This window comes from Thamnophis sirtalis, unplaced genomic scaffold (assembly GCF_051295495.1).
Source record: "Thamnophis sirtalis isolate CommonGarterSnake01/CBP01778 unplaced genomic scaffold, rThaSir2_p1.2 scaffold_5, whole genome shotgun sequence".
Taxonomy (NCBI): Eukaryota; Metazoa; Chordata; class Lepidosauria; order Squamata; family Natricidae; genus Thamnophis; species Thamnophis sirtalis.
Genome location: NW_028261385.1, coordinates 104,245,327 through 104,259,066, shown reverse-complemented (window position 1 = coordinate 104,259,066; position 13,740 = coordinate 104,245,327).

The following is a 13,740-nucleotide window of genomic DNA, read 5'->3' as shown; positions in this document are numbered from 1 at the left end:
AAACAATTTATGTTCCTGGTTCAAATCTCTCAGTGAATTGCAGTCGACCTTGGCACAAGACCACAAATGATTACTTTATGTACATAATAGCAATAGCAGTAGACTTATATACCGCTTCATAGGGCTTTCAGCCCTCTCTAAGCGGTTTACAGAGAGTCAGCATATTGCCCCCAACAATCTGGGTCCTCATTTTACCCACCTCGGAAGGATGGAAGGCTGAGTCAACCCTGAGCCGGTGAGATTTGAACCGCTGAACTGCTGATCTAGCAGTAGCCTGCAGTGCTGCATTTAACCACTGCGCCACCTTGGCTCTGTTCCTTTCATTTTCCCATGCTGGATTAATTCTGCTTTTTGAAGATGGTGCCTCTGTGTATAAATATAATTTGATCTGGGACACAAAGCATTATGTATTAGAATTTCTATTAGAGCTAGTGTGATGGAGCTGATCAATGCTGGGTTAAGATAAAGGAAGCTTAATTTCAAATTTCAAAATCAGATAATTTCTTTGGTGTCTTTGGGTCAATTGCCATTTCTCTGCCTAAACAACCACACAGATTAGCAGGTGATGATAACATTTGGAGGGGGGATTATGAGGGGAGAGAGTCACCTATATGCTGTACTGAGGTTCTTGGAGGAAGATGGAATGTTAACCACACTGACTGCAATACAATGAATAAATATTCCCATGTTCTTTTATTCTTGTCAGTTCCTTTAACAAGAAAAGGCGTGATTTACATTGGGAAAAATAGCCATAAAGGTTATTTTTCCTCTCTCAGTTCTGGGATACCTCATCTCATTTCTCCTTTTCTAATGATGATGTTAAACAACAACAACAACAACAACAACAACAATAAAAGAATCACACAGACTGATTATAAATTGCAGCACAATTCAGTAGCAATGATCCATTGGAATTTTTGCAAAAATTATAATATTAAAACAGCAACAAACTGGTGGGAACATCAGCCTGAAAAAGTCACCGAAAATCAGATGGTCAAGATCTTGTGGGATTTCCGTATACAAACGGACAAAATACTGGCGCATAATACACCAGACATCACACTGGTTGAGAAAAACAAGGTTACAATCATAGACATTGCAATACCAGGTGATAAGCAGGGTCGCCGAGAAGGAACATGAAAAAATCGCAAAATACCAGGACTTAAAAATCGAAATTCAACGACTATGGCACAAACCAGCAGTGGTAATTCCAGTGGTAATTGGCACACTGGGTGCTATTCCAAAAGCACTGGAATTACATTTAAAACAGTTAAAAATTGACAAAATCACCATCAGTCAAATGCAAAAAGCCGCACTGCTTGGATCTGCACGCATATTACGAAAATACGTTACGACATCCTAGGCCCCTGGGTGGGGCCCGACTAGTAACCAATGCCAAATCCGGCGAAACAACTGGCCGCTGTGATACAATTCTGTTGTTGCGAATAATAATAATCTGATCCCAGATCTCCATTGTTCAGTCTAATTTCTTTTTATGATATATAACATTATTTGTTTTATGGCACAATCTTACATTTTTGACAGATTCCTTATTGCCACTTTAGCTTATAATATCTGCATGTAAGTACTGGTGAATATTTAACTTTTCCTATAAGTATTTCTCAGGGCAATTACTCAGCCTCACACTCCTATCTAAGGCCTTGCCATGGAGATGGAAAGAATATGAAATGTATGGAGGAAGTAACATCAGGGCAAAGCATAAGATCTTGGCAAGAGAAAAGCATCCCAACCCTTTTCCTTTCCTCCCACAATCTTTGTCCCAGGGGACACAATCAATATAGAACATAACAGCAGCAACATATCTGTACAATGCAACAATTGAATAGATTCATTTAGTCAAAGCTGGAATGTAGTCCCTTTAAAACATTGTCAATCAACATAATTTAACCAACTAATGTAAGCAGAGAAAATATATATTAGTAATCAGATAATTACCAAAAGTTGTTTTGTACCTTAATGATTCTAGAATTATTTCCTGGTATATAAATGGTAACAAGAAAAGTAGCAGGCAAAGAGCAGCAAATAAAATTGTAAGCTATAGGAACAGAGGAGTTCTTACACAGACAGGCCTGTAGGCATCCTTCACTCAGTTAACATACAAAGTTTTGCTTTGACTCTGGTTTCATAACCTGAAAGTGTTGGATTCTGGCCAAGTTTAATCAATCAAGGTTTTCATCAAACTTGCTATGACATATTGTCACAGTTTAAAAGACAATTTGAGGGAGTGTCGAAGCTGTCCTTGGCCAGTTCTGGATCATAGAATTCCATTTCTTGATTCCTGGTAATTTGATCTGTCACTCTTAGCTTGATTACTATTGTAATTCATTCTGTCTTGCTGTTGCATTTCCATGCACTTGTGCACTCAGCTGGATTATACACATGACATTACAGTGCACTGAACATTCATCATACCATCCATTAAACTCATGACCCACATGATGACTAAGGGAAGATTATTTGCTGGATATTCTGTTCGTAGGTGGATTCTCTGGTTCAGTTAGCTCTTGGTTTCTATATGTCCAAAGTATCAATTCTAACAATTCAAAGCTGCTGAGAAGCAGCCAGTGGGAATAGGGCTACCCTTGAAAAAGATTTGGATGCTTCACTACAGAATATGCCTGTGCAGGCAATTTTGGGCAGGGATGGGTTCCTACCGATTCGGCCTGGTTCGGCCGAATCAGTAGTGGCATGCTGGCCTGGGGGGGCAGAACCAGCAGTGACCCAGGCTGGCCATGTCTCCGAACGGTTCCCTGGTCACCACAGTCGCCGCCACCATCTTGTTTTTGAGTTCTGCGCATGTGCAGAACAATTTCTATTGAATTTTGCATGCATAGCATGCAACCAGTGCACGCACAAAGAGCGCCCACAAAAGAACTGGCTGTCTAGAACCCACCCTGATCTTGGGCACCCAGACAGTAGCACATGTAAGACCTTTGCTGCATGAACTGCATTGCGTATCAGTTTCTTTCCATGGGACTAAATTACCTACAGAATCTATTTCTCCCCATCACATCAGCCCATCCCACCCAGTCAGGCAGGGAAGATACATTGCAGATCCCGTGAGCTAAAAAATTTTAACTGGCGGGGTCCAGGAAAAGAGTTTTCTCTGCTGTTGCCCCTGTCCTGTGGAACATTCTGCTCCCAGAAGTGAGGTGACCGCCCCCCCCCCCACTTTCCTGGCTTTTCAGAAAGGTGTAAAAACATGGCTCCGTGTCCTTGCTTGGGGTTCACAGTGTGATCTAGTAGTTAAGGCCCCGAGCTAGAAAGTGGGACATGGTTGTTCAAATCCTGCCTTAGTCATGAAAGCCAGATAGGTCAGGGGATTCTCAACCCCCGGGCCACAGATCACTACTGAGTCATAAGTCATTCAGAACCAGACCGCAAAAGTGTGCACATGAACCCCCACTTCTGCAAGCAGTGGACGAATCTTTGTCTTTGTGTGCTCCATTTGTGCAAATGGAGCTCCACACATGAATGCCCTTTCTGGCCGCTTGGGTGGAATCATCCCCCTCCCACCAGTCTGCACAGGCAGAAGGGTTGGGGAAACTGAGCTAGGTGACCTTTGGCCAGGCACTCTCTCTCACCCCAACTCACCTCACGGATCTTTTTTTTTTTTTTTTTGGTGAGGAAAATAAGAGGAGGGAAGATGTATTGGGTATCTTTGCTGCCTTGAGTTATTTGTAAAAATAATAACAGTGATATATAAACAAAGAAAGAAATAGCTCCCTGAAAGCCCTCCTCCCACCTTTCGTTAACTTTTAACATTGAATTTTAATCATCCATAACTGTATCGGTCTGTCTGTGTCTGTCTGTCTGTCTGTCTGTCTGTCTGTCTGTCTGTCTGTCTGTCTATCTATCTATCTATCTATCTATCTATCTATCTCTATATATCTATATCTCACAATATGTATGTGTGTGTGTATATATGTGTGTGTATGTATGTATACAGACACAAACACATAAATATATATATACATATACTGATTTTATGTTTTAATACTTTTTTGTACATCACCCAGAGACCCTCTGTGAGGGAAATAGGCAGTTACCAAAAATAGATAGCTAGAAGATAGAAGAAAGGAGAGAGGAGAGAGGGGTGTGTGTGTCAAAGGATCCAACATACTTATCAAGTGTAAATGTCCCTTTGCTTTCACAATGTTTTGAAGAAATGTGATTTTCTCAGTGCCATGTGCACATTATTATAGCAATGGCACTTAGACTTATATACTGCTTCCTAGTGCTTTTACAGCCGTCTCTAAGCGGTTTACAGAGTCAGCGTATGGCCCCCAACAATTTGGATCTTCATTTTACCCACCTCGGAAGGCTGGAAGGCTGAGTCAACCTTATAAGATGCCTTTCTGGTTTCTACATTTTCCATGAAAATATGCAGATAAAAACAAATGATGGCATGAAGTAGCCTGGGATCTTCAAATTTTCTTTTGACTAGAATGTAAGGGAGGTTGGCTCGGGCCTTGATCTTTAATATTTAAGTTTGATATTACAATTTGCCAAAGTGAAATGTTTCAAACATCAGACTTGGGTATCATGAGATGAATTGCATACTCTTAAATAAATACTTTCTCATTGTATTTTTATGATACCAAAATAACTGCATTTTTAATATGGGGGTGAGGAGCATTCGGAATTAATAGAACCATCTAGCTATCTGTGGTTGATGTTTAAAAGCTATACAGAATCATACCCAGTTAGTTCTTGAGTAGAAAAGTAGTGAGAAATACATCTTAAAACTTGTATTTAAAGTGGAGGGGATCCATCCCGGCATGGCCAAATAACCTCACAGATAAGCATTCAACAGGATTGAATCAAGGAAGCCATTATTTGTTTGCACCTTGATTTGGACAAATAATTGAACTAATATAACCTAGCCAGAAAATATCTTAAGCCCACCCTGCCAGGACTCTAAAAGCTGATTAATTAATCATTCAATTTTTGATAGACTTCAAGCACCAGTGAGCTTGACTGCTAGTATTAACCACTAGAGGTCGCCGAGGGGTAACAAAATAGATCATATGTGAGGATTGTAGTGCCCCAGAAATTAGATGTGAGGAAGGAAGGAAGGAAGGAAGGAAGGAAGGAAGGAAGGAAGGAAGGAAGGAAAGAAGGAAAGAGAGGAGAGGAAGGAAGGAAGAGAGGAGAGGAGAGGGAAGGAAGGAAGGAAGGAAGTTTGGTTCAGGGTTGTCTGCAGGACATGATCAAAAAGTCAAATTAGCAACTGTAATGATATGATCAAAACTCTACTGCATCTGTTTTGAAGGTGTGTTGCAGAAAGCCCTGTACAAATCCCTGACAGACACCCTTCACACATTACACAAGCCTGCTATCTTCCAGACATATTGAACAAAAACATACTAGCTTGGAATTATTGGAATTGTAGCAGAGGTGGGTTGATCCTGGTTTCAAATTTTTTACTACCTATTCTGTGGGTATGGCCTATTTTATGGACATGGCTTGGTGGTCATGTGACTGGCAGGGAGTGGCTTGGCGGTGATGTGACTAGGTGGGCGTGGACAATTTGTAAAATGTGGGGAAACTCACTTAACAATGCTCTTAGCAACCAAAACTTTGGGCTCAATTGTAATCATAAGTTCTTTCTCTCTCTCTCTCTCTCTCTCTCTCTCTCTCTCTCTCTCTCTCTCTCTCTCTCTCTCTCTCTCTCTCTCTCTCTCTCTCTCTCTCTCTCTCTCTCTCTCTCTCTCTCTCTCTCTCCCTCTCTCTCTCTCTCTCTCTCACACACACACACAAACCAAATTCCTGGGAGCCATTTTAGCTGCACCCAATGGAACTCCAAATGCCCAGTTAAGAATTGAGACAGCCATGCCTCAAATTCAGGTAAGAGCCTGGAAGATGATGATGATTCATTGGCTTAAAATGCATTTCTTCCCAGAGGGACTGTCCCCACTAGTGTTGACTGACAATTTCCCCTCCCCCTGAAAACAGGCAATTGATCATAAGCTGGGCTCTTATGGGCTCTCACCGTTATTCTTAATGTCCCTAGGCTTTGATCAAGCAAAGCAAGTAGTAATTAATAGAATGAGGGTCATGGAGTTCGAAGAAGAACTAAATAGGTTGCCTCTCCACAGTAGGGACAGAATCAAACAGGGTGTGTGGGAATTGGCAAGATATCTAAATGACCTGATCTTCCCAAAACAAAGAATAGCTTTCTTCAGAACCAGATTTAACATTCTTCCTTCAGCACTCTTCCAGGGCAGGTATAAGAGAACACCTATTGCAGAACGGGTTTGTATATGTGGTAAAGGAGAAGTGGAAGATAATTCACATGTTCTATTACGCTGCAAGGTATACAGAGCTTGTAGATCTGCACATATTCTCCCCTTATTAGAGAAATTGCCAGGGAGGGAAGACAATTTTTATCTAGGCTTTCTCCTCCAGGACACTAACCCGGTTACCATGTATGCAGTGGCAAAGTTCTGTGCGGCTGCAATCTCCATAAGAAAAAAATTGGCTACAGAAGTATAGTTGTCATCTGGTACCAATTATCTGGACATATCTCTAACAATCTTTGGACCATTGTATTTACTCCTATACTTAACAGCATTGCATCCAGGTAAACCAGGGAGTTACCCGAACAATCTGAGAACATGTATGTTATTTTCCACTTTTAACGTCAATACTTTTTAATTATATCTTAATGTCAGTACTTTTTAACATATTGTAAAAACTAATGTGTATTGCTGGTCTTTGACCTTAATAAAGATTTACTTACTTACCTACTTACTTTCTCTCTCTGTGTCTCTGTCTCTGTCTCTTCCTTCCTTTCTTCCTTCCTTTCTCTTCCTTCCTCCCTCCCTCCTTTCTTTCTTTCTTTCTTTCTTTCGTGTTGCTCTCTCCCTCTTTCTTTCTTTCTCTTCTTTCTCTTTCTCTTTCTACCTTTGTCTCTCTCTTTTTCTCTCTCTCTCTCCCTTCCTTCCTTTCTCTTTCTTTTTCTTTCTTTCTCTCTCCCACCTCTCTCTCTCACACACACACACATCCCTTCCAGTTGGTGAAAAATTCTGTTTTGCCAGCTGGGAGGCTGGCAAATAAGCCTCACTATCCATTTAAAACAAACCCTATCACCCTATGCACATTTAACTGGAGTGAGTGGGGTAGGGGTGATTTTCATGGGGGCAGAAGGGGGACTTGGCACTTGGAACTGAAGGCTTCACTCCCGAGATGCCCCCATCTTCCTACCTATAGCCATAGGCATTGAAAGCCTGAAAATGTCGCCCCTGCATTTTCATGAGGGAAAGTGGCTCCACAACTTGCATTTGGGAATTGGGCCAATGGGCAGCAATGACTGGAAAGGAGAGATGTTTCGCTTTCGGGGCTCCTGCTCCACTCGGCTCCTGGGAGTGCTTAGGCGGGGGCGGGAACTCCTGGGGAGTGAAGTCATTGTGGCCATTGTCTCCCCTGAACTGCCCACTGAGTCTCAGGAACCTGTTGTTTGCAGGAGGAGGAGAAGTGGTATAAAGCAGCACCACCTTAAACCAAAGCCTCTGAGTAACTGGGAAAGAAAGCCGCCCTTGGAACCTGCTGAAAACCGCCGCTCGAAAAGCACGGCTTTCTTTCCCAGTTACTCAGAGGCTTTGGTTTAAGGTGGTGCTGCTTTACGCCGCCCTTCTTCCTCCTGCTGCACTACATTTTTTTTCTTCTAAAATGGCAGGGGGGAAAAAACCCATTTCACCTCCGAGCTCCAACACTGCAGCTCTGCAGTGTCAAAAAGAAGGAAGCGCGGGCTTCTTCCAACAGGAACAGGAGCAGAGGACTTGGCTGTTGGAAGAAGCCCCTGCTTCCTTCTCTTTGACAATCAGCTTGCAAAATGGGGCATTTCCCAAAGAGAATGAAGTGGTGGGGGAGATGGAGGGTAATCCCTTGCCAGCAGGGATTACTGGATCTTGATTGCCTTGTGCAAGTACTGTAGGTGTGTTGTTACACACACACACACACACACACCATTTCCCTCATGTCTGCCACTGACAGCGATCAGAGAGAAGGAAGGAAGCAGCAGGGGAAGGTGGCGCAGTGGGTAGAGTGCAGTACTGCAGGCCACTTCAGCTGACTGTTATCTGCAGTTCAGCGGTTCAAATCTCACCGGCTCAGGGTTGACTCAGCCTTCCATCCTTCCAAGGTGGGTAAAATGAGGACCCAGACTGTGGGGGCAATATGCTGACTCTGTAAACCGCTTAGAGAGGGCTGAAAGCCCTATGAAGCGGTATATAAGTCTAACTGCTATTGCTATTGCTATTGCTTTTTCAAACGAGCCAAGGCCAGAGCAGTGTTGAAGTCCAATCCAGCATAGGCTGGGTTCGTCTGAAGAAGTAACACCCCCCACACTTCCTTTTCTTTGGGAAGCGCCCCGTTTTGCAAGCTGCTTGTCAAGCAGAAGGAAGCGGCGGGGGAAGGCTTTTTAAGATGAGCCCAGACCAGAGCAATGTTGAAGTCCGATCAAACTTGTGCTGGGCTCGTCTGAAGAAGTAAACCCCCCCCCACCACTTCATTCTCTTTGGGAAATGCCCCATTTTGCAAGCTGATTGTCAAAGAGAAAGAAGAAAGGGGTTCTTCCAACAGCCAAGTACTCTGCTCCTGTTGCTTCCTCAGCTGTTGGAAGAAGGCCGCACTTCCTTCTCTTTGACAGCCATAACATTTGCAATGGGGTGGGGAGAAATCCACGGGTTAGAGCCTAAAGGGGAGAGAAGGCCGAGCTTCCTCCCTCTAACGCATGGATTTCTCCCCTACCCCATTGCAAATGAGGCAGCTGTGAAAGAGAAAAGGAATCACGGGCTTCTTCCAACTGCCGAGTCTTCCACTCCGGCAAAGGAAGTGGGTGGGCAGGGCAAGCATGGTGCGGACAGGTGGGGCAAGAGAGAGAGAGCGGCAGTTGGGCGGGTGGGTGCGGGGAGCAAGCGGGGGCAGGCCAGGGGACAGACCGAACCGGTATGGGGCCTCTAGCTCTAATGGTTCGCAAACGTACGCCCAATTTCTGGTACCGGTCCGGGCATACCGGGTCGTACCGGTAGAAACCCACCATTGGTGCAGAACCACCATGCGCGTGCCTGAACCAGTAGTAAAAAAAACCTGGGAACTCACCACTGAGTTGTAGCTTAACTCTTGCAGGGCTTCAGACTACAGAAGAATGCTTCATTCCACAAAACTTTTCCTAAAATTATAACTCTCTTATTCTTCATTCAAAATGTTGATAGTCTTTTATCATCCTTGGAAGAGTATGTCCAGCGAAGCAAAGCATGTTATACGGATTGATTCCTTAATATTTTAATCCCCAGCCATGGCAGAAAACATGGTCTCACCCTTAAATATCCATATCCAGAGATGACAACTGAGTAAAACACCTTCAGGTTATCTTGCATGATCAACTGTATCACATCCACAACTTCATTCAAGTACTGTGCTGCCCAGTAGTAACTATGAGCTGAGATACCAAGAGGCAATATTGAACCCGCTGAGCCTTAGACTCCTAGATGCTGGGAGGTTCATAAGTTCTGTGCCTATTAAAGATCTTTAAGGTCAATGATGCATCCTGCCCTTACAGCTGAACAAGCTGAAAATACAAGAGGCTTCCTGGGCCAGATGTATTCCATAGTTTGCTACCAGGAATTTGAGATTTGGATGTTCTTTCCTTTGAAATAGGTAAATACAGGTAGTCCTCAACTTACAACAGTTTGTTTATCAAAATTACAACACCACCGAAAAAAGTGACTTATGGCCATTTTTCACACTTAAGACCATTGCAGCATCCCTATGGTCACATGATCAAACCTTGGATGCTGAGCCAACTGACTGATATTTATGATGGTTGCAGTGTCTCAGGGTCACGTAATTTCCTTTTGTGATCCAACAAACAAATTCAAGGGGGAAGCCAGATTCACTTAGCAACTGTGTTACTAACTTAACAAGTGTGGTGATTCATTTAACAACGGTGGCAAGAAAGGACGTAAAATGGAGCAAAATCCACTTAACAAATATCTCATTTAGCAAGAAAAATGTTGGGCTCAATTGCAAACTGCTCCAACATTACATATAGCACAGGGCTGATTCTTTCCTTCAAAGGTATTCCCTGTGTCACTAAAATCTGATTCTCCTTGCCCTTTGGCCTCCAAAGATAAGTTCCTCTTCTGGCTTGCAATCTCTTATTTGCCAGGCTCTAATGCCCCTGATTTTTCTTCTGACACGCTATCATTGCTAGTACAGATTATAAATAAACCATTTGCCAGTTCTGTGCTAGCGAATGGCATAGTATTTGAATCTCTGTTTCCATTTGTGGTAAAATAAAGCTTCTGTGCTTTATATTTAAGCAAGCGTTAAGTTTTCATTTTGCCTAAAAGTAACACAACATCTGCTATACTTTTGGTGTGGCTCTGCACAAGATTCTGTCTTTTCACAGGTGTCAAATTACATTTAAGTAATTACATGTAAGTACATTTAAGTAATATTTTTATATGTGCATAGCACACATAACAAACTGGAATTAATTTTTGAGTGGTAATAATTAAGATCTCTGGATGATAGAATAAAGGGCTCTTATAATAATCCCATTCTGTTATGTTTCTTCTCATTATAATACATTTTTTGTCCTTTGACTTATTTTCTCTTTTTTTTTGCATCAGTTTCTTCTTAGCTATTTCATGTGTGTTGATCAGGCTGAAGAAGGTAGCAGTGGCAAAAAACAAAAAAAAAGATCAGTCATGCAAAGCCAGATATGGAGACAAAGCTGCAGGCAAAAATCAAAGAAGTCTACAAACAGTGTTTCCTGTATTCTGGACTGCATTACTTTGAGTGGGGTATCGTGCATTCCAGAATGGGTTGGAAGGAGCATTTTAGAATGCTGTTTTGAATGCTATTTCTGGGCTTTATCACAGCAGCTGCGAACCAGAACTGAGAATGACAAATGACTCAAAGCTTAGGAGCCATAAGGGACAAGGTAGTGCCTAAGCCTTCTAAGTTACTTCCTCGTGCTCCCACTCGCCCCATCCTCTTCCTGAGTCATATTTCCCTATGGCTGATCTTACTTTTGACTTCGCACTTTAGCTAACAGACCAGCATGTTGTTCTTAGATTCATGGTTTCAGAGACTGAAGTTCACCATCTGCTCAAGCCACTTATAAACAAATGGCAAAAAAGAGGTAGGAGTCTGATTTGCTTTAGCATTTCCTTAGACAGGAATTTGGTCTTTCTCGTGGCTCTTGTGGAGCGAGGATTGGAGACAAGATCTTTCTTTCTCAAAATGTTTTATCAGCGTGGGAATAGTACTTAAAATTCTGTGTAAAGGAAGAAATCTCTAACCCACATAGAGAGATTTTTTTTTCAGTAAGCGATTTTCTGAATGACTCAGAGGAGAGAACTGGAGCTTGCCTGAGGAATAAATTGATTTCCCCCTCTCTCTTCCTCTGCTGAAACAAATTATTCACCATTTTGAAGTAGGTCACCAGCTCTGAGAAGTTTCTTTTGACAAATTCCTCTTGACTTTTCTGTTTCCTGAAGTATTTTTATGCTGTGGCTCCAGGGGGTGGGTTGCTATAGGTTCGCAAGAACCTGTAGCTAATGTTATGGCCAACCTTCAAATCCCACTCCTGGCTGGCCCTGCCCACCTCACCCCTCCTCTCCCAGGAATCTCTACATAGCCCATTTTGGATGTGAGGAAAGTATAGGGCCTGCATGGAGGCTCAGGGAAAATGGGCCTCCTGGAGGTTCTGGAACGCCAGAAATGGGTCCATTTCTGGCCTCCGGAGGGCCTCCAGAGCTCAGGGAAGAGTTTTTGCCCTCCCAGAGGCTCAAGGAAAGCCTCCGGAGCCTGGGGAAGGCAAAAATGCCCCCCACATTGTGGTGCAGGAGGCCAACTAGACAACACCCACCATGGCCACGCCCACATCCACCCAGCAATTGGGCAAAGAATCTGTTGCTGAAATTTTTGAAGTCTACCACCCCTGTGTGGCTCCATGACTTTCCCTGCATGATTTGGGAAGTGCTTCTGATCCGAGGGTCAGCACATATCTACTAACAGTATGAAAAAGGTTTATTAATCTCTGGCATTTTGTCTAAATTTAATTAGCAGCATAAAAACCAATCTTATGCTGACTCTTTCCATTGGTACATCTATCTCAGTATTATCTATTCTATCCAATTAGGTACAATAGGAGGCTTGTAGGATTTTCTTGCTTCATCCTGCCATAATTATAGCAATGTAAAATCTGTCCTCGTTAATGTTTCAACACAACTGTGACATTACAACTTATGGATCCTGCCTTAAAGTGAAGGTTTCCCACAGGAAACCTTTTTTCTTCTGGAGACTGGGTGGATCCAAGATAGTCTAGTGAATTCTGTACTGAGAAAGGGGTAGGTAAACTCTAAATTAGCATATGAAATTGTGCTTTTCCCTTGTAAAATATGCTTCTGAAAAACCCCCCAAAGTATTGAAATATTTATAACAGCAATGTTCTTCATCCTTTGGTTTATTAGTACAAACACTTTTCCTTGTTATTTATTAGCACACACACTTTTTCTCATTCCCCTTATCATTATTTGCCGGCCATGAAATGGAGATGGAAAGAAAGAGGAGCTAATCACAAGGAGCTATGGTATATGGAATATGCTATATGGAATATATGCAGTAGTATACTTGGACTTCAGCAAGGCATTCAATAAAGTAGACCACAACCTACTTCTTGGTAAACTAGAAAAATGTGGGATAGACAACATCACCACCCAATGGATTTGTAACTGGCTGATAAACTATACTCAATGAGTAGCCTTTAATAGTAACCTACATGGAGGGAAGTAAGCAGTAGGATACCACGAGGTTCTGTCTTAGGCCCAGTACTCTTCAATATCTTCATAAATGACTTAAATGAGGGAATAGAAGGGGAACTCATCAAATTTTCAGATGACACTAAGATGGCAGAATAGCCAATACCCCAGAAGACAAACTCAGGATCCAAAAAGATCTTGACAGACTTGAACAATGGGCCCTATCCAACAACATGAAATTTTATGTGGAGAAAAGGCAGGGAAACTCAAAGGTACAAGTACAGGTTAGGCAAAACCAAATTGGTATGAATAGAAACTGCAACTGATAGCCCTTTTATAACAGTTAACAAGGAAAAAACAGTTTATTATGTTAATAAGAGTTCTTGTATTGGTGTAGCCATACCTGAGGACCAAATCATCCCATTCCTCCAGCCTTAATGTGTATTCTTTTTCTTTTTGTAAATTGCTTTGAGGGCATGGAAATGGATATTAAAATACTGGAATGAATGCATGAACAAACAAATCAATGAATTTCACTACTAAAAGCTGCAGGCTGGATTCTAGACAACAGATTTTTAAAAGGAGTAAGCAAATCCATGGAGAGTTAAATAGATCTCCAATATTCAGAGTCAGGTGACACGAGATCAACAAGGAAGGTGTTTATCTTTCTCGTGCCTTATTTAATATTTGATTGGCTGGGCTATGTAGAGATTTTGTCTGATTCACCCAAGTGAAGCCTTGGGTTCATATATTCATATGTTAATTTGGGTACACTGGTCCTTTACAACCTTTTCCAAGTGCACTGGGCTACATCTCCCATTATTACTGGCCCTGAGGGGTGGAGGAACCACATCTGAGAAGCATCAGGGTAGGAAAAGCTAAAGCCTTAGAATATAAATCATTAATCCTGAGAAGATTTATGGCACATGGCAACAGTCACCAT